This window comes from Rhinopithecus bieti, unplaced genomic scaffold (assembly GCF_001698545.2).
Source record: "Rhinopithecus bieti isolate Rb0 unplaced genomic scaffold, ASM169854v2 scaffold_38008, whole genome shotgun sequence".
Classification (NCBI taxonomy): Eukaryota; Metazoa; Chordata; class Mammalia; order Primates; family Cercopithecidae; genus Rhinopithecus; species Rhinopithecus bieti.
Genome location: NW_016815997.1, coordinates 33228 through 54688, shown reverse-complemented (window position 1 = coordinate 54688; position 21461 = coordinate 33228). Strand labels below are relative to the sequence as shown.

Sequence of the window (21461 nt, the reverse complement as noted above, 5' to 3'; positions counted from 1 at the left end):
GGGGCCCCGGGGGGCGGCCGGGAAGAGGGGGCGGCGGCCATGGGGGAGAGCAGGAGGAAGGCGGCGCGCCGGGCAAGTCCCCCGAAAACTTGGGGCGGCGGCGGCGCCTCGGTGACAGGTGGAAACGCCAGCCCCGCGGGCAGCAGCGCGCTGCCGTCCACGGGCGGCTGGGGGCGCGGGAGGGAGGCGCGGGGGCGAGCGCGCGGGGAGGGGCTGCGGCGCTGGGCGGGGGGCCTCCCTTTGCAGATGGGGAGGGTGCGGGGAGAGCAGGCGTCCCCGACTGCGCGCCTCTCCATCACCCCTCCCACCTCTCTGCTTTCCCCAGTCCCCTCTCTCCAGCGCAGCGGTGGATGTCTCTCTCGTCCTGGTCTTGCATGTCACCCCTTCTTTGGGAGTCCCCTTTCTTTCCTCTTTCCCTCACTCTCACCCTGCACCCGGGTGTGGGTGAGCTGCGATATTCCCATCAAAGAATGAAGGTGCTCATGGAGAGAGGCTGCCCCTCCTCTCTCTCTGTCTCTTGTACAGGGAAGGGGGTTTCAAGTTGCACCTAACTCATTGCTGACACTAAGCAGGATGGGTCCAGACAGGAAAAAAGCATACACCCGTGCCCAGGGTCACAGCTGACAGAAGGGGAAGGGGGAGACTGGGTTCTGTGATGAAGGGGTGAGGAAGACGTCTTGGTGTGAGACTCACAGTCCCGTGATAAAGGGCGATGCACACAGACGTCTTAGTTTAAGAATCCAGGTTTCTGCCCTTGCATCACAGAAAGCCCTCCACACCAGTTTGTCTCTTACTCTTTGGGGCTTAGCCCTGGGGAATGGAGAGACAGGCGTTGCGGCACGTGGGTGTGCACACATTTTTCCTGAAGTGTGAGCTGTGTTTAGGGCTGATGTCTGGTGGAGACACGAACAGGTCAGGGCACAGCACAGAAGGCCGAAGGAGCTCAAATTATTGGGAAAGAAGGTAGTTCCTCCCCAGCTGGGCATCCTGAATACTCTCTTTAAGGGAGGGAGGGAGCTGAGGGTGTTGGACAGGGGTGTAGGGCTTGCACCGGGAATCCATGACATGGAAGAACGGGACCACCCAGTTTCCCAGCAAATACACCATTCGGGCCTTTCATGCCCTGATTTTTGTCTCCACTACCTGTGGCCCCTCACAGCGGTGAGCAGGAGCTGGTCCCTGATGCCTGGTAGAAGTCTTGGCTTGCCTGCAGTGACGCACTGCTGAGGGAAAATTATACGCCTGCATGCAGCGACCCCAGCACCGATGCCCTGCGGTTCGGGGACACAGAAAGAGCTTCAGGGTGGGAGAGCCTTTGTCTGAGGTCCTGGCTCCCGAGGGTGAGGCATTCCTGACCTTCATCAACAGGAACAAAGGAGAAGATATGACCTGACCCAGGTAAAAATAGCCTCCCCTGCCCTGGTCTAGGATGGATTTGCAGCTGAGTAAGGACGCCAGGAAAATGTACCACAATATCAGAGGGCTGTGCGGATCTGGGGAAAAGGAATTCGTCAAGCACTAAAGTGGTGATGCAGCCTCTCCTCTGTACCCTCCTACCCGCTGTTTCCATTCCAGAGACAGCTCTTCCCCCAGAGGACACAGGTGGGAGGGAGGAGACCCTCTTCCTGCGGAGGGCAAAGAGGAGAGCCCACCTCAGGGTCTCCCAGTAGATAGCAGGGTGGCTGGCATGGCTTTCCCTTGAATCTGCAGTCTGTGAAAGGTTTTCAAGCAAAAGTGGGGAGCAAGGGAAGAGTTTTGTGGATGGCATGACCCATGCCAGCAGGGCCTGCAGCAAGGCAGCTTCTTCTTGCCACTTTCAAGAGGAAATCAAGTGTGTGTGTGTGTGTGTGTGTGTGTGTCTGTGCATGCGCACGCGCCTGTGTGTGTGTGTATGCACGTGCCCACACGGTGAACTGTCAGTGTGCTGCATGAAAAGGTCCCCGCACAGCAGCGATGATAGTGTGCACATTTCCAGGGCGGCAGCTTCTAACTTTCAATGGAACTTGCGTTTCCAGCCTCTAGCTGTTCATCGGCTGAGAGAAGAGGGATCACTGAATTTCTATACTTCCACTTCTCTGCACATGAAGAGTTGGTATTCCTCAGGGGAATTCCTCAGGCGAAGAAACAGCAAAGTTTCCGACAGTTGCTTAAACTTAATTTTGTCTGTACAATTTATCGGACACCCACAGTGAAGCCAAGAGCAGAAAGAACATCCAGGTGGAAAGGTATAAGGCAGGTGTCAGAGCCAATACACCACGATTCCTTTGTCACAAATAGAATTTGATTTTTTTTTTTTTTTTTGGAGACAGAGTCTTTCTCTGTCACCCAGGCTGGGGTGTGGTGGCACGATCTTGGCTCACTGCAACCTCTGCCTCCCGGGTTCAGGTGATTCTCCTGCCTCAGCCTCCTGAGTAGCTGGGATTAGCCCGCCACCATGTCCAGCTAATTTTTTGTATTTTTAATAGAGATAGATAGGTTTTCACCATGTTGGTCAGGCTGGTCTCAAACTCCTGGCCTCAGGTGATCCACCCACCTTGGCTTCCCAAGGTGCTGGGATGACAGGCATGAGCCACTGTGCCTGGCCTAGAATGTGATTTTTAATGTAGGAAGACACAGAACAGAATAGACATCCCAGGAAAAGAAACATGGATTTACACCCAACTGACTTTTGACAAAAGCAGCAGGAACGTACACAGGGAAAAGAACCCTCTATTCAATAAACGGTGCTAGAAAAAACTGGGTACTGTACTCAGAAGAATAAAACTAGCCCCCATCCCTCACCATATACAAAAACACACTCCACATGAATTAAAGACTGAAATATAAGACCCCAAACGATGAGATGACTAAAGCTAAAAGAAGAGGAAATGCTTCAGGACCTTGGTCCAGGCCACACTTTTGTGGGCCATCACTCGAAAGCACAGGCACCACAGCCCAACATAGATACATGGGTCTATATTAAACCAGAAAAGCTTCTGCACAGCAACGGCAACAATCAACTGAGTGGAGAGACAAGCTGCAGAAGAGGAGAAAGTATTTACAAATATTTGGGAGACAGTAATTACTCATCTGACAGGGGATGAATCTCTAAAATGACAAGGATCTCCAACAATTCAAGAGTAAAAACAGTAATCCAATTTAAAAATGACCAAAGGGGCCGGGCGTGGTGGCTCACGCCTGTCATCCCAGCACTTTGGGAGGCTGAGGTAGGTGGATCCCCTAAGGTCAGGAGTTCCAGACCAGCCTGGCCAACATGGCAAAACCCTGTCTGTACTAAAAATATAAAACATTAGCTGAGTGTGGTGGTGGGCACCTGTCATCCCAGCTACTTGGGAGGCTGAGGCAGGAGAATCACTTGAACCTGGGAGGCAGAGGTTGCAGTGTGTCGAGACGGTGCCAAGCCTGGGGGACAGAGTGAGACTCTGTCTTAAAAAAAAAAACAAAAACAAAGGATCTGAATACAAATTTCACCCAAAAAAGACAGACTCGTGGCCTACTCATCCTAGTCAGATTCGCTATTATCAAAGAGACAAAAAGTAAAAAATGCTGGTGAGGATTGGGACAAAAGGAAACTCATACACTGTTGGTGGGAATGTAAATGAATGCAGCTAGGATGGAAAACCACATGGCATTTTCTCAAAAAACTCAAATGAGGACTGCCATATGATTCTGTAATCTTACTACTTTACACATTCCTTAAAAGAAAGTCTGTCTATCCAAGAGATATCTGCACCCCCAAGTTTATTGCAACACTCTTCATAATAGCTAAGATGTTCATTAACACATGACTAGATAAAGAAAATGTGATATCTATACATCATGGAATACTATTTGGCCATAAAAAATGAAATTCTCCCATTTGCAACAATGCAGATGAAACTGGAAGACATTATTTTCACTGAAAAAAGTCAGGCATGGAAAGATAAATACCCCATGTTTTCACTCATAAGTGGGAGCTAAAAAAAAGTTGAGCTCATAGAAGTAGAGAGTAGAATTATTGTTATTAGAAGCTAGTGGCTGGGTGCGGTGGCTCACGCCTGTAATCCCAGCACTTTGGGAGGCTGAGGCGGGTGAATCATTTGAGGTCAGGAGTTGGAGATCAGCCTGGCCAACATGCCGAACCCAGGAGGTGGAGGTTGCAGTGAGCCAAGAACGCGCCACTGCACTCCAGCCCGGGCAACAGAGCGAGACTCTGTCTCAAAATAAAATAAAATAAAATGCTGTTTCTGCTGCTTAATCCTGCAGTCAGGTACACAGCCTTCATTTTCCTCATCCCTGAGTGACTTCTTGAACGAAACCCGGTGGGAAGGCAATGTTTTAGTGCAGCCACTCTCCCTAGAGTGAATTATTTTAGAATCAGAGACGTGGTTGCTTCCTAAATCACGATGTGTGAACTACTAAATGCTCTTTCCATATATGGCTTGCGGTTGTTTGGTCCTGGGATGCAGAGCTTCTAACGGGGACAGTAATCTATTGATTTACTATCAGTGATTAGGACTTCTCCTTTTTAATCTGTGTATCTGGGTTTTCTTTGTTTGTTTTTGTTTTCAAGACATAGTCTCACTCTGTCACCCAGGCTGGAGTGCGGTGGTGCAATATCTCAGCTCACTGCAACCTCTACCTCCTGGGTTCAAGTGATTCTCCTGCCTCAGCCTCCCGAGTAGCTGTGACTACAGGCACCCACTACCACACCCGACTAATTTTTGTATTTTTAGTAGAGATGAGGTTTCTCCATGCTGGCCAGGCTAGTCTCGAACTCCTGACCTCAAGTGATCTGCCCGGCCTCCCAAAGTGCTCACAGGCATGAGCCACAGTGCCTGGGCCGGTGTGTTTTTATTTTAGCTCATAGTTGCATGTAGAAACTCATGGACAAGATGAACCATGAGCCCTGGGGCAGGCAGATGAGGGCAGGGAAAGTCCCCCATTGACCAATTCATTACTGGGTGATTAGAAGTATTGGAAGGATTTAATCATTTCTGATTGGCTCAGTGTCTGTGTAAGAGCTGCTCATGGGCTGACCAGAATCTGCTCCAGCTATCTCCGGGTCTGTTTATTGAAGAAATGTGTGCACTCTCTTGAATGTGCTACAACTCTTCAGGGTATCCCTGGAGAACTTTGGGATAGGTCCAGCATTCCATATAGAAGATGGAACGTCTTTCCCAAGAGTTTTTGGACCGTGTCTATCTCTGGCTTGACTCAATCGCCTAAAGTAATTGAATAATAAGGGCTTTTCCTCTGTTTCACTTTGAATGCTGAAACATGCCTTTTGGTTTTTAACCAGAGGAAACTTGCCCAAATTCTTTACAATCCTGGGCTCCTTTGGAGGACTGAAAATCTTGGGTCCTGGCTCTGTCTCCTGGATCTGCATGTTAGGTCATCGACATTGAGAATAATTCAAACTCAGGTGATCCAGTGACCAGCTTTCACAATTTGCTATATGAAACTCATTTGGCCGGGTGCGGTACCTCACACCTATAATCCCAGCACTTTGGGAGGCTGAGGTGGATGGATTGCTGGAGGTCAGCAGTTCAAGACCAACCTGGCCAACATGGTGAAACCCTGTCTCTATTAAAACACAAAAATTAGCTGGGTGTGGTGGCAGGCACCTGTTTTCCCAGCTACTTGGGAGGCTGAAGCAGGAGAATCGCTTGAACCCAGGAGGTAGAGGTTGCAGTGAGCCAAGATTACATCACTACACTCCAGCCTGAGCGACAGAGTGAGACTCTGTCTCAAACAACAGAAAACAAAAAAGCAGAAAAAAAAAACCCAAAAAGCCAAAAACTGATTTGGTTTACAAATCAAGGTCAAAAATCAAGATTTGGAAAAAATCTTGGTTAAAATCAAGATTTGGAAAAAATCTTGGTTAAAATCAAGATTTGGAAAAAATCTTGGTTAAAATCAAGATTTTGACCACCGTTTCTCCATGCCCCTGCTCACATGTGAAACCCTCTCTCCCTCCAAGGCTCCAACTCTGTAATCACTTCTCATTTCCAAATCTGTGGGTCAAATCAGGGTCAAAAATCAAGATTTGGGCTGCAGCTGGGCTTGGTGGCTCAGGCCAGTAATCCCAGCACTTTGGGAGGCCAAAGTGGTCACCTGTGGTCAGGAGTTCAAGACCAGCCTGACCAACATGGTGAAACCTCGTCTCTACTAAAAATACGAAAGTTAGCTGGCCGTGGTGGAATGCGCCTGTAGTCCCACTCACTCGGGATGCTGAGGCAGGAGAATTGCTTGAACCCGGAAGGCGGAGGTTGCAGTGAGCTGAGATTGCACAGGGCACTCCAGCCTGGGCGACAGAGTGAGACTCTATCTCAAAAACGAAAAAGATTTGGGTTACAAAATCAAGTTTGTGGTATGGATTTGTGTCCAGTCCCTCTTTATGTGTGCCTTTGTGTTGCGGTGGAGATGTGGACATGTGTCAAAATAACAGTTACTGTTTTTTCTGATAGTTTTTCCTAATGTGTTATTATTTTTAGTGAGGTTGAGTCTGCAGCTTAACCGAGGCATAAACAGACTTGCTGTATTTGCTAATTTAGGCAAAACACAAAGCCAGGGATAAAAACCGATAAAACCCAATGGATGAAAACGGATGTTTCTGTAGTAGCAGGAGTTGCTTAGAGGTTCAAAAGCATTTTACTTTCTTAGTTCATGGTTTCTGCTTTTCTTTAGCCTGCCAGTGTTGTTCTCTTTGGGATACGTCTTTTTACTATTTGCTCAAATTATTTCAAAGATGATACAGGGCAGTGTTGTGTAAAATAGCTAAGATTTTATGTAGATGCTATTAATTTAAACTAACATGTTAGGTGTGCAGCATTTTTTATCTGTGAACAGAGGAGCTCACACTACAAAGAGTTATCTTTACAAGGAAGCAGATGTCACCCACCTGCTTTTTAGAATGGGGTGGTTTTACAAGGAAACATCTCTCTAGTTTTGTTTTGTTTTGTTTTGTTTTCTGAGCCAGAGTCTCACTCTGTCACCAGGCTGGAATGCAGTGGCACAATCTTAGCTCACTGCAACCTCTGCCTCCTGGGTTCAAGCGACTCTCCTGTCTCAGCCTCCCAAGGAGCTGGGATTATAAGCGCGTGCCACCACACTCAGCTAATTTTTGTATTTTTAGTAGAGACGAGGTTTCACCATGTTGGCCAAGATGGTCTCGATCTCCCGACCTTGTGATCCACCCGCCTCGGCCTCCCAAAGTGCTGGGATGACAGGCGTGAGCCACCGCGCCCGGCCAGAAACATCTCTCAGGTTCCTAAGGTAACTGCTTTGTTCCAAAACACAGATTCATTAAACTCAGTATGTGTGAAAACTAGTAAGAAGTTAGCAGAGCTGATGGGGAGTTGAGACTTTAGTGTATGTTTTTTACTACCTCATTCCAGCAAATACAGGTTGGTGACAAAACCATAGGAATGACAGAAGAAAGGACATTTTATTTCTAAAAGAGCAGAGCGGGAACCAGTCAGCCATAGATTCAGATGACAAAAACGACCAAAGAAATACGCACAACTTCTCATCGCGTTGTTTCAACAATGAGTATATGTTTCCAGACTGTCTAAATGGGTATGCTTTTTAGCTTTAAGCTTTGTTTTCATTTTTATTTAGTTTGTGGAAAAAATATGAAAACCAACAGAGTTGGGAAACACAACATTGGCCATGCATGCTAATTAACTTGTTTTTTTGGTTTGTTTTTCTTGTTTTTGTTTTGAGATGGAGTCTTACTCTGTCACCCAGGCTGGAGTGCAGTGGCAGGATCTCGGCTCACTGCAACCTCTGCCTTCCAGGTTCAAGCGATTCTCCTGCCTCAGCCTCCTGAGTAGCTGGGATTACAGGCACGACCACGCCTGGCTAAGTTTTGCATTTTTAGTGGAGACGGGGTTTCACCATGCTGGCCATGCTGGTCTCAAACTTCTGACCTCGGGTGATCGATCTGCCTCAGCATCTCAAAGTGCTGAGATTACAGGCATGAGCCACACCGTGCCCGGCAACATTAAAAAATTTTGAAATTAAGTCGAATCAAACTGAATTTCTTTGTCGACTAGTGGTTTCAGCATTGGTTTGAGGGGAGTTTTGTCAAGGGCTGTACACTGCTTTTTGATATGGTAGGCTGTTTCAACTGACATCTCCAATAAGTTAATATTTTTTCCTGCCTCCGTGTCTTGGAAAGGAAAGGCCTTTTCACTTGGAAAAAGTTGAATTATTATCACACATTTTTTGCTTTCTCTTTTGTGTGTTTGTGTTTTGAGATAAGGTCTTGCTCTGTCACCTAGGCTGGAGTGTAGTGATGCAGTCATGGTTCCTTGCAGACTTGACCTCACAGGATCAAGCTAACCTTTCACCTCAGCCTCCCAAGTAGCCGGTGCCATAGGTGCGCACCACTATGCCCAGCTCATTTTTAATTTTTTGTAGAGATGGGTCTTGCTATGTTTCCAGGGCTGATCTCCAACTTCTGGGTTCAAGTGATCCTCCTGCCTTGACCTCCCCAAATATTGGGATTAGTAGCATGAGCCACCACACTCGGCGATAAATTTCTTTATACAGTGTTTGGAAGCTATAAAACACTGTGTACTGATTGAATTTATCGTCTCGATTTAAAATTTTTTTATAAGTTATATGCAATCATATTTTATTTCTCAGGCTACTATGTACAGAATCTGGGATTTGCTATGATTTGCATGCAAATCTGTGGCTTCTCAATTAACATTTGAAATGATCTTTAATTATGAGGTGTTAAGACGCAACTTCAATCCATATTTTACAGCTTTGCCCTTTATGTAGATAGGAGAGTAGCTGCCTGACAAAAACGGATGGTCTGTGTCTGAATCGTGAGAAGGGGGCAAAATCTCTAAGTCTAGGAGAGTTTACGTTGCTTTCTTGTTTTTTGTTTGTTTGTTTGTTTGTTGAGATGGGGTTTCGCTCTGTCACCCAGGCTGTAGTGCAGTGGTGCGATCTCGGCTCACTGCAACCTCCGCTCCCTAGGTTCAAGCGATTCTCCTGCCTCAGCCTCCCAAGTAGCTGTGATTACTGGCACCTGCCATCATGCCTGGCTAATTTTTGTATTTTTAGTGGAGATGAGGTTTTGCCATGTTGACCAGGCTGGTCTCGAACTACTGACCTCGTGTGATCCACCTGCCTTGGTCTCCAAAAGTGCTGGGATTATAGACATGAGCCACAGCACCCAGCCAGTTTACATTACTTTCTATAATCATTATTCAGGATGGCTTTCCAACCTACTGAAAAGTAGAGAATATCCTGGGTGGGGGGTGGAAGCAGATGTAGATTATTGTCACATACTTGCCCTGGGACAGCTTGTACGAAAACGCTGAGTTGGAGAAGAAAAGTTCAAACAAACTTAACTCTTCTCCTTTAATTCCTTTAAGACAAGCTGTCCCTCTGTCTCAACCCCATGCCTTTCCAAAAAGACAGGCATATCAAGAAGATCTCATGGTTTTATCCACTGGGACATCTGACAACAACTTTTTTGTTTTTTTGAGATGGAGTCTCGCTCTGTTGCCCAGGCTGGAGTGCAGTGGCGCGATCTCAGGTCACTGCAACCTCCGTTTCCCAGGTTCAAGCGATTCTCCTGCCTCGGCCTCCTCAGTAGCTGAGATTACAGGCACTTGCCACCACATCTGGCTAATTTTTGTATTTTCAGTAGAGATGGGGTTTCACTATATTGGCCAGGCTGGTCTCAAACTCCTGACCTCAGGTGATCCGCCCACCTCGGTGTCTATAACAATCATGTGCCTTGATTTAAGAATTCCCATGTGGTCAACCTTCTTGACCATCAGAGCGATTGTAAGATAAAGTAAGAATGAGACACCCTGAGGTCTCATTCAGGCCAGTGGGGATATTTGGGAAAAACAAGAAACAAAAACAGGAAATACAGGTTAGTCACTAACCATTTAATGGTGTTCCTGTGTGTTAAAACTTTTTACATAGAGCCACTGCCTCTCACGTAGGCATGACTGTATCCCTTTTTCAAATGAAGTAGTGGGGGCAGCGAGGTGAAATCACCCGTGTGATTTAAACCCGTGCATTACTTGGGGGAGAACTGTTGACATAATTCAGTGTCATTAAGGGAAGGAACATGTTCTGTTTCCAGACGGGTATAAAGATACTGGCCAGGCGTGGTGGCTCATGCCTGTAATCCCAGCACTTTGGGAGGCAGAGGCAGGTGGATCACCTGAAGTCAGGAGTTCGAGACCAGCCTGGCCAACATGGTGAAACCCCATCTCTACTAAAAATACAAAAATTAGCAGGGAATGGAAGCGGGTGCCTGTAGTCCTAATTACTTGGGAGGCTGAGGCAGGAGAATTGATTGAACCCAGGAGGTGGAGACTGCAGTGAGCCCAGATTGCTCCGTAACACTCCAGCCTGGGCAACAGAGTGAGACTCTGTCTCAAGACAAACAAATATATAATATAATCTATTATATTATATATAATATATATTACAATCTATTATATATTATATTCTATATTATAACATTAAATAATATTATATCAGACCAGCTAAAATTACGTATATACATATATATATGGGTCAAACACAAATGTGGTGTTTGAAATGTTCCCTTTCTTTGACACAAATCTTCATTTTTCAAGTCTAAAGCCAGATTTTGATGCCCATTTGCAGTGTGCAAGTCCTCATTATTCCAAAGCTTCAGAGTGTGTTACAGGCAGAAATGTAAATATTTATTCTGTAATCATCCTTTTTTTTTTTCTTTCCTGCATCACAGAGTTTTTGACTGGCTGTTTCGGAAGACTATGTGTTAGTTTCCTTTAACGGTGGGAGAAGAGCCCTTCATAACGGCGCTGAAGAATGATGATGCCTGTGTGTGTGGGGACCTGACCAAATTCTCAGGTTTGGGGTTACCCTCTAGATTCTGATGGGGAGAGTGAACTGTGATTTAGTTAATGCTTATCTGGCTGCGCCACCTACCGGCTCTGCAGGGAATATGCGGCCTGCCTCTGAGGTTTTCACCGAGGCCGGGTGCAGTGGCTCACTCCTGTCATTCCAGCACTTTTGGAGGCCGAGGTGGGACGATCACGAGGTCAGGAGTTCGAGTCCAGCCTGATCAACATGGCGAAGAGGAGAGAGAGAGAGAGAGAGAGAGAGAAACTGATGGAAATTGTTTTTCCACCAACCGAGAAGAGAAGCAGCATCCCATCAGAGGGGGTTGATCCAAGCCATCTACTGTATGAGTTCATGAGAAATGACTGGCTGTAACACATGAGCCCTGGAATTTCTGTGGCTTAACAATTAAATAATTATTTCTTACTTATCCAGTTATCCAGTGTAAGATCCAGGGATGCCTGAGCAGGCAGCCAGCTCTCAGCGCAGACAGCACAGTACCAGGGTCACAGGAATTTTGGTGCATGGCCAGCTGGTTCTACTGCACCTGCCCAGGGACACTGGTCTCCAGGTTCCTGGCTTCTCAGCCTCAGCACAGATATCTGCATCCCCAGAATTTTAAGGGAGGCTGCTGGAAGCTGGGGCAGGAGGTGGGATGAGAATGAAGCTTTTCGGAGCAGAGACCATGACGGACCAGTTTTCAAATCGGCTGAAAATGGAGCGTGACCCAAATTCTTAGGAGACTCTAGGGAGGCCAGGGAACTGCAATAATAGCCCAGATCACATTTCCCATGGGAGTGGAGTCTAAGAGTCAGATTTGAGTCCGTTTCGATTGAAATTGGAAAGATACAGAGATGGAAGAGTCTGATGTTTCCTCAAAAGGTTAACCGGAGACATACCATAAGTATTAGTCTGTTTTCATACTGCTGATAAAGACGTATCCAAAATTGGGCAATTAACAGAAGAAAGAGAGGTTTAATGAACTTACAGTTCTATGTGACTGGGGAGGCGGAAGGCAAGGAGGAACTCACGTCTTACATGGATGGTGGCAGGCAAAGAGAGAGCTTGTGCAGGAAAATGCCCCTTTATAAAACCATCAGATCTCATGAGACTTATTCACTACCATGAGTACAGCATAGGAAAAACCTGCCCGCATGATTCAATTACCTCCCACAACACGTGGGAATTCAAGATGAGATTTGGGTGGGAACACAGCCAAACCACATCATCCTATGAGCCAGCAATTCTGCTTCTGGGCATATACTCAAGAGAAAAATGAGAACATGTGCCCACCCAATAGCTCGTACATTTGTACACATAATGTTGATAGCTGCACTACTCACAATAGCCAAAAAGTGGAGGTGACCCAAACATCCCTCAGCCGATGAACGGATTTAACAAAATATGGCATATCCATACAGTGGAATGTGAGTCAGGCAGAAAAGATTTCAAGTACACATGCTACAATGTGGGTGAACCTTACAAACATACACTGGCCAGGTGCAGTGGCTCATGCCTGTAATCCCGACACACTGGGAGGCCAAGGCAGGTGGATCACTTGAGGCCTGGAGTTTGAGACCAGCTTGGCCAACATGGTGAAACCCCATCTCTACTAAAAGGAAAATGCAAAAATGAGCCAGGTGTGGTGGCACACACCTGTACTCCCAGCTACTCGGGAGGCTGGGGCATGAGAATTGGTTTAGCCTGGGAGATGGAGGTTGCAGTGTGCAGTGAGCCAAAATCATGTCACTGCACTCCAGCCTGGGTGACAGAGTGAGACTCTGTCAAAACAAAACAAACAAACAAAAGAACACTCACACCAATGATTGCTGACAAGCTTTTTATAAAAATCACAATCTTGGTCTCCTAAGTCATATTTTGGGTGGTGGCATAGCTAGGTATCATATAGGACATTCCTTTAAGTATTGCTCATTCGCCCAAGACAGCAGATTCTTATGGATTCCATCATAAATCAAGGACATGAATGAAGCCAATATTCTGTTCTCTCCCGTTATGAATAAGCATCACGAACAAGAGACAGGAAAAACCATGTTGTGGCTCATGCTTTCCATAGAACTCCCGTAGCCCTGACATAGTCTGCTTTATTCGTAGCAATGTGCCACCAGGACATACTTGCTTATTCCTTGCAGAAATTAAGGGTAATGACAACCACTTTCAGTTTAGCAAACCATTTTGAGCATGTAACTGAAAAGTGCATTCACTGTATCTCCAAAAATAATGACATGCATGCATATTTGTTTCTTGTAAAAAATATAAGTGCTCACGCTATATCTCCAAAATGATATACATGCATATTTGTTTCTTGCAAACAAAGTGCTCACGCTCTATCTCCAAAATAATGGCATGCATGCATATTTGTTTCTTGATAGGAGAGATGTAAATATTTCTGTGTGCTAAGATGCGGGGGACACTGAAAGACCACTGGGGTTTTTGCATGCCCCTTAGAAGTGCTGTGTGTGTTAAGAAGATGGGAAATACCTTCTTCCATAATTTGTGGATGCTAACTACGTTCTCTAGCTCCCTTTCAGAGCCTGTCAGATCCAAATGTAAAATTGTGCTTTCCTCTCTCCCCAGTATTTTTCCATGGATGTCATTTAGGAAATGAAAACGAACTCATGAGGAGGACTCGATTGGATTCAAGCAGGAGAGTGAAGGAGGGGTTTCAACAAAGTTCACCAAACTCCAGGCTCTTCATGGTGTCTCTCTGTACGGTTCAAACTGTCATACACCCAGGCTTCCCAGAATTTAACTGACGGGTAATGTTTCAACATGTTTTCTGGAAGCACAGAAAGTCTAGATTTCAAGGAGGTGAAAGCAGACCTTGAGACCACGATTTTACTACAAAGCCTTTGTGTTTGGGGAGGGTGGCAGGGGAGAGGGAAGGAAGACAGAGAGTAGAAGATATTATCAAGCCAGTGACTGCAATGAGAGCTTGGAGACTCAGGGTCATCCCACCCGAGGAGTGAGGAAGACTGGGGTCTTTTTCTGTCATTTCCCAATATGTGTTGGCTGAGGCTGCTTCTAGGATGGGGGCATGTGCTAGTTTTCTTGCACTTCCAATCTGCTCAATGGGTGGTGTATTCAGGCCTTCTTTCACTGCTATAAAGAAATACCTGAGACTGGGTAATTGATCAAGAAAAGAGGTTTAATCGGTTCACAGTTCTGCAGGCTGGACAGGAAGCCTGACTAGGGAAGCCTCAGGAAAATTACAATTATGGTGGAAGGCAAAGGGGAAGCAGGTGCATCTTACATGGTTAGAACAGGAGCAAGAGAGAGAGTGAGAAGGGAGGTGCCACACACTATTAAACAACTTGATCTTGTGAGAACTCACTCACTAGCATGAGAACAGCACCAAGAAGAGGATGCTAGACCATTCATGAAAAACCATCCTCGTGACCCAACCATCTCCCACCGGGCCCCAGCTCCAACATTGGGGATTACAATTTGACATGAGATTTGGGTGGGAACACAGATCCAAACCACAGCAGGTGGGAAAGCAGGCTCAAGGGATAAGAGAACGCCATTGGGAAAATGAGTGCGTGTCTTGGCACGCAGAGGTTGGACCGTCTTGCCCTGACTGATACTGATAAGGAGATAAAGTCCACGCCGTATTGGTGAACTCCAGGAACACGCTTCATTTTTTTTTCACAAGCAAGCAACAGCATCTTTTATATCTAAGCAGCAAGACAAGCTGCCATCTTGTTTATCAATAGATCTAACATCTGCCTATGAATTCCTACATCTCCTATCTGTGTGTCTATGAGAATAGCCAAGTTGCCTCTTTGCCTTGAGAGGAAAGAATGGATGGAAAAGAGTTTAAACACTCCAGGTTTGCTGGAGGGAGTGATGACATCTGAACAGAGGAGTCAAAGTGTTACTAGAAAGGGGTCCCAATTCAAACCCCAAGAGAGTTCTTGGATCTCATGCAAGAAAAAATTCAGGATGAGTCCACAGAGTGAAAGCAAGTTTATTAAGAAAGTAAAAGGGCTGGGCAGGGTGGCTCATGCCTGTAATGCCAACACTTTGGGAGGCTGAGACGGGCGGAATGCTTGAGCCCAAGAGTTTGAAACCAGCCTTGCCAACAAGACAAAACTCCGTCTCTACCAAAAATACAAAAATTAGCTGGGTGTGGTGGCGTGCACCTGTGGTCCCAGCTACTTGGGAGACCGAGGTGGGAGGACTGCTCAAGTTCAACAGGTTGAGGCTGCAGTGAACTCTGATTGTGCCAATGGACTCCACCCTGGGTGACAGAGTGACATCTTGTCTCAGGGAAAAAAAAAAAAAAGAGTAAAGGAATACAACAAAGGCTACTCCACAGACAGAACAGAAGCACGGGCTGCTTGACTGAGTATACTTATGGTTATCTCTTGATCATATGCTAAACAAAAGGCATTTAGCATATAATCTAAACACCATATTATATGCTAAATGTAAGAGTTTTCTGGGAAACGGGAGTTTCTACAACTGAGGGTCCCTCCCCTTTTAGACAATACATGGTAACTTCTGGATGTTGCCATGGCATTTGTAAACTGTCATGGCACTTGTGGGAGTATCTTTGAGAAGTAAATTTATTAGAATTAGGATATAATGAGTAGTGAGGATGACCAGAGGTCACTGTCGTCACCATCTTGGTTTTGGTGGGTTCTGGCCGGCTTCTTCACTGCAACCTGTTTTATCAGCAAGGTCTTTATGACCTGTGTCTTGTGCTGACCTCCTATCTCATTCTGTGACTAAGAATGCCTAACCTCCTGGGAATGCAGCCCAGCAGCTCTCAGCCTCATTTTATCCAGCTCCTGTTCAAGATGGAGTTGCTCTGGTTCAAATGCCTCTAACAAGAGAACGTGTTGGGGCGGGCGTGGTGGCTCACACCTGTAATCCCAGCACTTTGGGAGGCCGAGGCGGGTGGATCATTTGAGGTCAGAGGTTCGAGTCCAGCCTGGTCAACATAGTGAAACCCTTTCTCTACTAAAAATACAAAAAATTAGCTAGGCATGGTGGCGGGTGCCCGTAATCCCAGCTACTCAGGAGGCTGAGGCAGGAGAATCGCTTGAACCGGGGAGGCGGAGCTTGCAGTGAGCCAAGATCGCGTCATTGCACTCCAGCCTGGGGGACAAGAGCGAAGCTCTGTCTCAAAAAAAAAAAAAAAAAAAAAAAAAGAGAGAGAGAGAATGTGTTGGTCATGTGCTTCTTTAGCCAAGAACCTATATGCGAGTCTAATAGTGAGAAAAATCTAACACTGTTCGCTCCGTCTCGCTTCTTACCTCACAAGCTACCTGCGTTTGCTCATTCCGACAAATAGGCCAAGCTAATCATGCATTCAGATTATGGTTTAACTCTAAAGCAAGAATGATCATAGTCCCTTCCCAAAAATAACCCCCAAGGGGATCAGGAGGATGTACACAGAAGGAACAATGCTATGTCAAAGATTTGTAAGAGCACTGTGACCTGACCAAGGACGAGGAAGTTCCACAAGGCCCCCGGACCATAACAGCTGCCCAGATGTCTACGGTCAATGCTCACCTCCTGCCCTCTATCACCCTCCCTCTCCCCCTAGCATAAAAGGAGCCTAAAATTCTATTAAGATGGTTCTTTCAACCCAAATGCCCATCAGTGATAGACTGGATAAAGAAAATGTGGCACGTAGACACCATGGAATACTATGCAGCCATAAAAAAGAATGAGTTCATGTCCTTTGCAGGGACATGGATGAAGCTGGAAACCATCATTCTCAGCAAACTCACACGGGAACAGAAAACCAAACACTGCATGTTCTCACTCATAAGTGGGAGGTGAACAGTGAGAACCCATGGACACAAGGAGGGGAACATCACACACCGGGGCCTGTTGTGGGGTGGGGGGCAAAGGGAGTGAGAGCATTAGGACAAATACCTAATGCCTGTGGGGCTTAAAACCTACATGATGGGTTGATGGGTGCAGCAAACCACCATGGCACATGTATACCTGTGTAACAAACCTGTACATTCTGCACATGTATCCCAGAACTTAAAGTACAATAATAATTTTTTTTTTTTAAGATGGCTTTTTAGGACGGCACTCTTCTGTCTTCTCGACTTGCTGGTTCTTCAAAATAAAGTTGCTGTCCTTACCTTCACACCTTGTCTCTAGACTTACTGGCTGTCATGCAACGTGTGAAGCAAGCTTTTAGACGCGACGATGGGAGGGTGAAGGGGGTGGTCACATGTGGAAGGAGGCAGAAGGAAAGGTGGAGAGAATTGGGCAAGTGGGCAAGGTACCTGGCACAGCTGACCATTTTGTGTGATTCTGGGACAGAGAGAAGTGATGGTAGGTAATCTCCCAAAACTGTCTGGCAGCTGAGAGACCTGCTCCTTCCCCCAGCCGGCTCCGAGGCACTGCCTTCCTGCACAATGCACAGTAGCCCCCTTATCTGTGGTTTTGCTTTCTGTGGTTAAAGAGTTTGGATATTTGTCCCCGTCAAATCTCATGTCAAATTGTCATGCCCAATGCTGGAGGTGGGCCTGGTGGCAGGTGTTTGGGTCATGGGGGCAGATTCCTCATGGCTTACGTCTGTCCTCACAATAGTGAGTGAGTTCTTGCCAGATCTGGCTGGTTTAGTGTTGTGGCACCTCTCCCCACCCCCGTGTTGCTCCTGTTTTTCCCGCGTGATATACCCACCCCCACTTCATCTTTCACCGTAACTGGAAGCTTCCTGAGGCCCCCCAGAAGCTTAGCAGATGCTGTGGTGCCGTGTTTTCTCCACAGCCTGCAGAACCGTGAGCCAATGACACCTTTTTTTTTCTTTTTTTTGTGACGGGAGTCTTGCTGTCACCCAGGCTGGAGTACAGTGGTACGATCTCAGCTCACTACAACCTCCGCCTCCCAGATTCAAGAGATTCTCCTGCCTCAGCCTCCTGAGTAGCTGGGATTACAAGTGCCCACTATGACCCTGGCTAATTTTTTGTATTTTTGGTAGAGACGGGGTTTCACCATGTTGAGCAGGCCGGTCTTGAACTCCTGGCCTCAAGTGATCCTCCCGCCTCAGCCTCCCAAAGTGCTGGGATTACAGGCGTGAGTCACCGCCCCCAGCACACCTCTTTTTTTTTCATATAAATTACCCAGTCTCTGGTATTTCTTTGCAGCAATGCAAGAACAGCCTACAACATGTGGTTTTCGTTATCACTGGTCAACTGTAGGCTGAAAATACTAAGATATTTCAAGAGAGAGACTGAGACACACACATGAAAGAAAGAGCACACCACATTCACATAACTTTTACTACAGTATATTGTTATAATTGTTCTATTTTATTATGAGTCTGTTGTTCATTTTTCACTGTGCCTAATTCATAAATTAAACTTTATCATCATAGGTTTGTTTGTATAAGAAAAGAAACAGGCTGGCCGCAGTGGCTCACACCTGTACACCCAGCACTCTGGGAGGCGGGTTGATCACCTGAGCTCAGGAGTTTTAGACCAGCCTGACCAACATGGCAAAATTCCATCTCCATTAAAAATACAAAAAAATGAGCCAGTTGTGGTGGCAGGCACCTGTAATCCCAGCTACTTGGGAGGCTGAGGCGGAAGAAATGCTTGAACCCAGGAGGTGGAGGTTGTCGAGAGCCGAGATCACACCACTGCATTCCAGCCTGGGTGACAGAGCAAGACCCTGTCTCAAAGAAAAATAAAAAATAAAAATAAATAAATAAAATATACTAAAGGAAATAAAATATTTTATCTCAAAATATATTTCTTTAATATATTGGGGAGTACTCCTGAAATGCTATCTTTCCACTTCTCAAAAGAAGATATTCATGTGGCCAAAAAAAAAAAAATACGGAAAAACCTCAACACTGCTGATCATCAGAGAAATGCAAATCAAAGTTAATAACGAAACACCACCTCACACTAGTCAGAATGGCGATTATTAAAAAGTCAAAAACAACAGGTGCTGGTGAGGTTGTGGAGAAACAGGAACACTGTTACACTGTTGGTGGGAGTGTAAATTAGTTCAACCACTGTGGAAGACAGTGTGGCGATTCCTCAGAGACCTCAAGGCAGAATTACCCTTTGACCCAGCAATCCCATTACTGGGTAGGTACCCAAAGGAAAAATCATTCTATCATAAAGATACATGCATCAGGCACAGTGGCTCACGCCTGTAATCCCAGCACTTTGGGAGGCCAAGGTGGGCAGATCACTTGAGGTCAGGAGTTCAAGACTAGCTTGGCCAACATGGTGAAATCCCATCTCTACAAAAAATACAAAAATTTGCTGGGTGTGATGGCGGGTGCCTGTCATCCCAGCTACTTGGGAGGCTGAGGCAGGAGAATCGCTTGAACCTGGGAAGCAGAGGTTGCAGTGCGCTGAGATTGCACCACAGCACTCCAGCCTGGGTGACAGAGCAAGATTCCATTTCAAAAAAAAAAAAGAAAAAAGAAAATGTGGTGCGTATACACCATGGAATACTATGCAGCCATACAAAAGAATGAGTTTATGTCCCTTGCAGGAACACGGATGGAGGTGGAAGCCGTTATCCTCAGCAAACTAATGCAGGGACACAAAATAAAATACTGCATGTTCTCACTCATAAGTGGGAGCTGAAGAATGAGAGCACATGGACACAGGGAGGAGAACACACCCTGGGGACTGTGAAAAGCTCGGGGGTAAGGGGAGGGAGAGCCTCAGGAAGAATAGCTAACGGATGCTGGCTTAATACCTGAGTGATGGGTTGATCTGTGCAGCAAACCACCATGGCACATGTTTACTTAGGTAACAAACCTGCACATTCTGCACACGTACCCTTGAATTTTAAATTACAGGTGAAGAAAAACAAAAAAGAAGAAACACTGTCTTTTGTGGGGGAACCTTGCGTCTGTTGATCTGTAGAGGGTCTGCTGTAAGGCAGCCAACCCTCCTCTTGTCCGGATTAGAGAGTCTGCTGTAAGGCGGCCAGCCCTTCTCTTGTCTGGATTAGAGAGTCTGGTGTAAGGCGGCCAGCCCTTCTTTAGTCTGGATTAGAGAGTCTGCTGTAAGGTGGCCAGCCTTCTCTTGTCCAGATTAGAGAGTCTGCTGTAAGGCGGCCAGCCCTTCTCTTGTTCGGATTAGACAGTCAGCTGTAAAGTGACCAACTCTTCTCTTCTCCTAGAGCATGGAGCTTTTAAAGACCTGAAAAGAAATGTTCACCATCTCTTCTCTCTGGGGGCTGCTACCTGTGAAGTTGCATCTACATAACAAGCCCACTTTTGCTAGCAAAGCCTTTTCCTTTCTCCCTCCCATAACCTGTCTTGCAGCTAAAACTTGGTTTCGGCTGTGCTCCGAGTCTGCATTCTTGTTTTTTATTTTGTTGTATTTTGAGATAGGGTCTCAGTCGCCCAGGCTGGAGTGCAGTGATGCAATTACATCTCTGCAGTCTCCACCTCCCAGGCTCAAGCAATCAGCATGCCTGGCTAATTAAAAAAAAAAAAAAAAAAAAAAAATTGGGCAGGCGGGGGAGGCGGGCACGGTGGCTCATGCCTGTAATCCCAGCACTTTGGGAGGCTGAGGCAGAGGAATCACCTAAGGTTAGGAGTTGGAGACCAGCCTGGCCAACATGGTGAAACCCTGTCTCTACTAAAAATACAAAAATTAGCCGGGTGTGGTGGCGCACACCTGTAAACCCAGCTACTTGGGAGGCTGAGGCAGGAGAATTGCTTGAACTCAGGAGACGGAGGTTGCAGTGAGCTGAGATCACACCACTGTACTCCAGCATGGACGACAGAGCTAGACTCTATCTCAAAAAAAAATTCTAGCCTCAAAGCAATCCTCCTGCTTTGACCTCCCAAAGACGTTACAGGCATGAGCCACTGTGCCTGGCCCTGGAAGAGGAGAGAAGGTCTAAAAAGCTTTTCTACTCATCGTGCAACGGCATTTGCAGGTGGCACACTGAAGAGGTAATTAGGTTATTAAGTGGAATTAATGTCTCTTGAAGGAAGGGGCTAGCTGTTGTGGGACTGTGGCCCCCTTGTTTCTGTTGAGCACACACCTTCTCCCCTCGTCCACTTTCTCTCCAAGCTATGAACCAGAATGAGGCCCTCCTCAGATTCAGCTGCTCCACCTTGGACTTCCCAGCCACCACAACTGCAAGTTAAAAACACCCTCTATTTTTAATAAGCTACTCAGTCTGTGGTATTCTGTGATAGCAACAGAAAACAGACTAAAACACACCCTTTCTACTCCTAGTGCTGACCAACACTTTCTCCTTGTCACAAAGGCTGGATCTGATGCCCTCTGTCACCCTCAGGGAGGGAGGGGTCTCCTCTTCATTAAATATGGCAGTGGTCAGGCCAGACACAGTGGCTCATGCCTATAATCCCAGCACTTTGGGAGGCCAAGGCAGATGGATCACTTGAGGCCAGGAGTTTGAGACCAGCCTGGCCAACATGGTGAAACCCAGTCTCTACTAAAAATACAAAAATTGGTTGGGCATGGTGGTGCACGCCTGTACTCCCAGCTACTCGGGAGGTCGAGGCAAGAGACTCACTTGAACTCGACAGGCAGAGGTTGCAGTGAGCCGAGATTGTGCCACTGCACTCCAGCCTGGGGGACAGAGGAAGACCTTGTCTAAAAAAA

The 21461-nt window shown here is 46.5% G+C and overlaps 1 long non-coding RNA gene across 2 annotated transcripts in view; it reads right to left on the bottom strand.

The window, feature by feature from the left end:
• Positions 1-21461, bottom strand: part of LOC108516663 (uncharacterized) — a 46209-nt gene that overhangs the window by 19490 nt on the left and 5258 nt on the right. The window contains exons 3-4 of one of the 2 annotated variants that reach the window (XR_001881904.1): positions 10942-11073; positions 46-1271 (exon numbers count right to left, since the gene is read on the bottom strand). This is a non-coding gene — a long non-coding RNA (uncharacterized LOC108516663). Of the gene's footprint in view, positions 1-45; positions 1272-10941; positions 11074-21461 lie in introns of those variants that run through there. The other variant, XR_001881903.1, reaches the window with a different exon arrangement.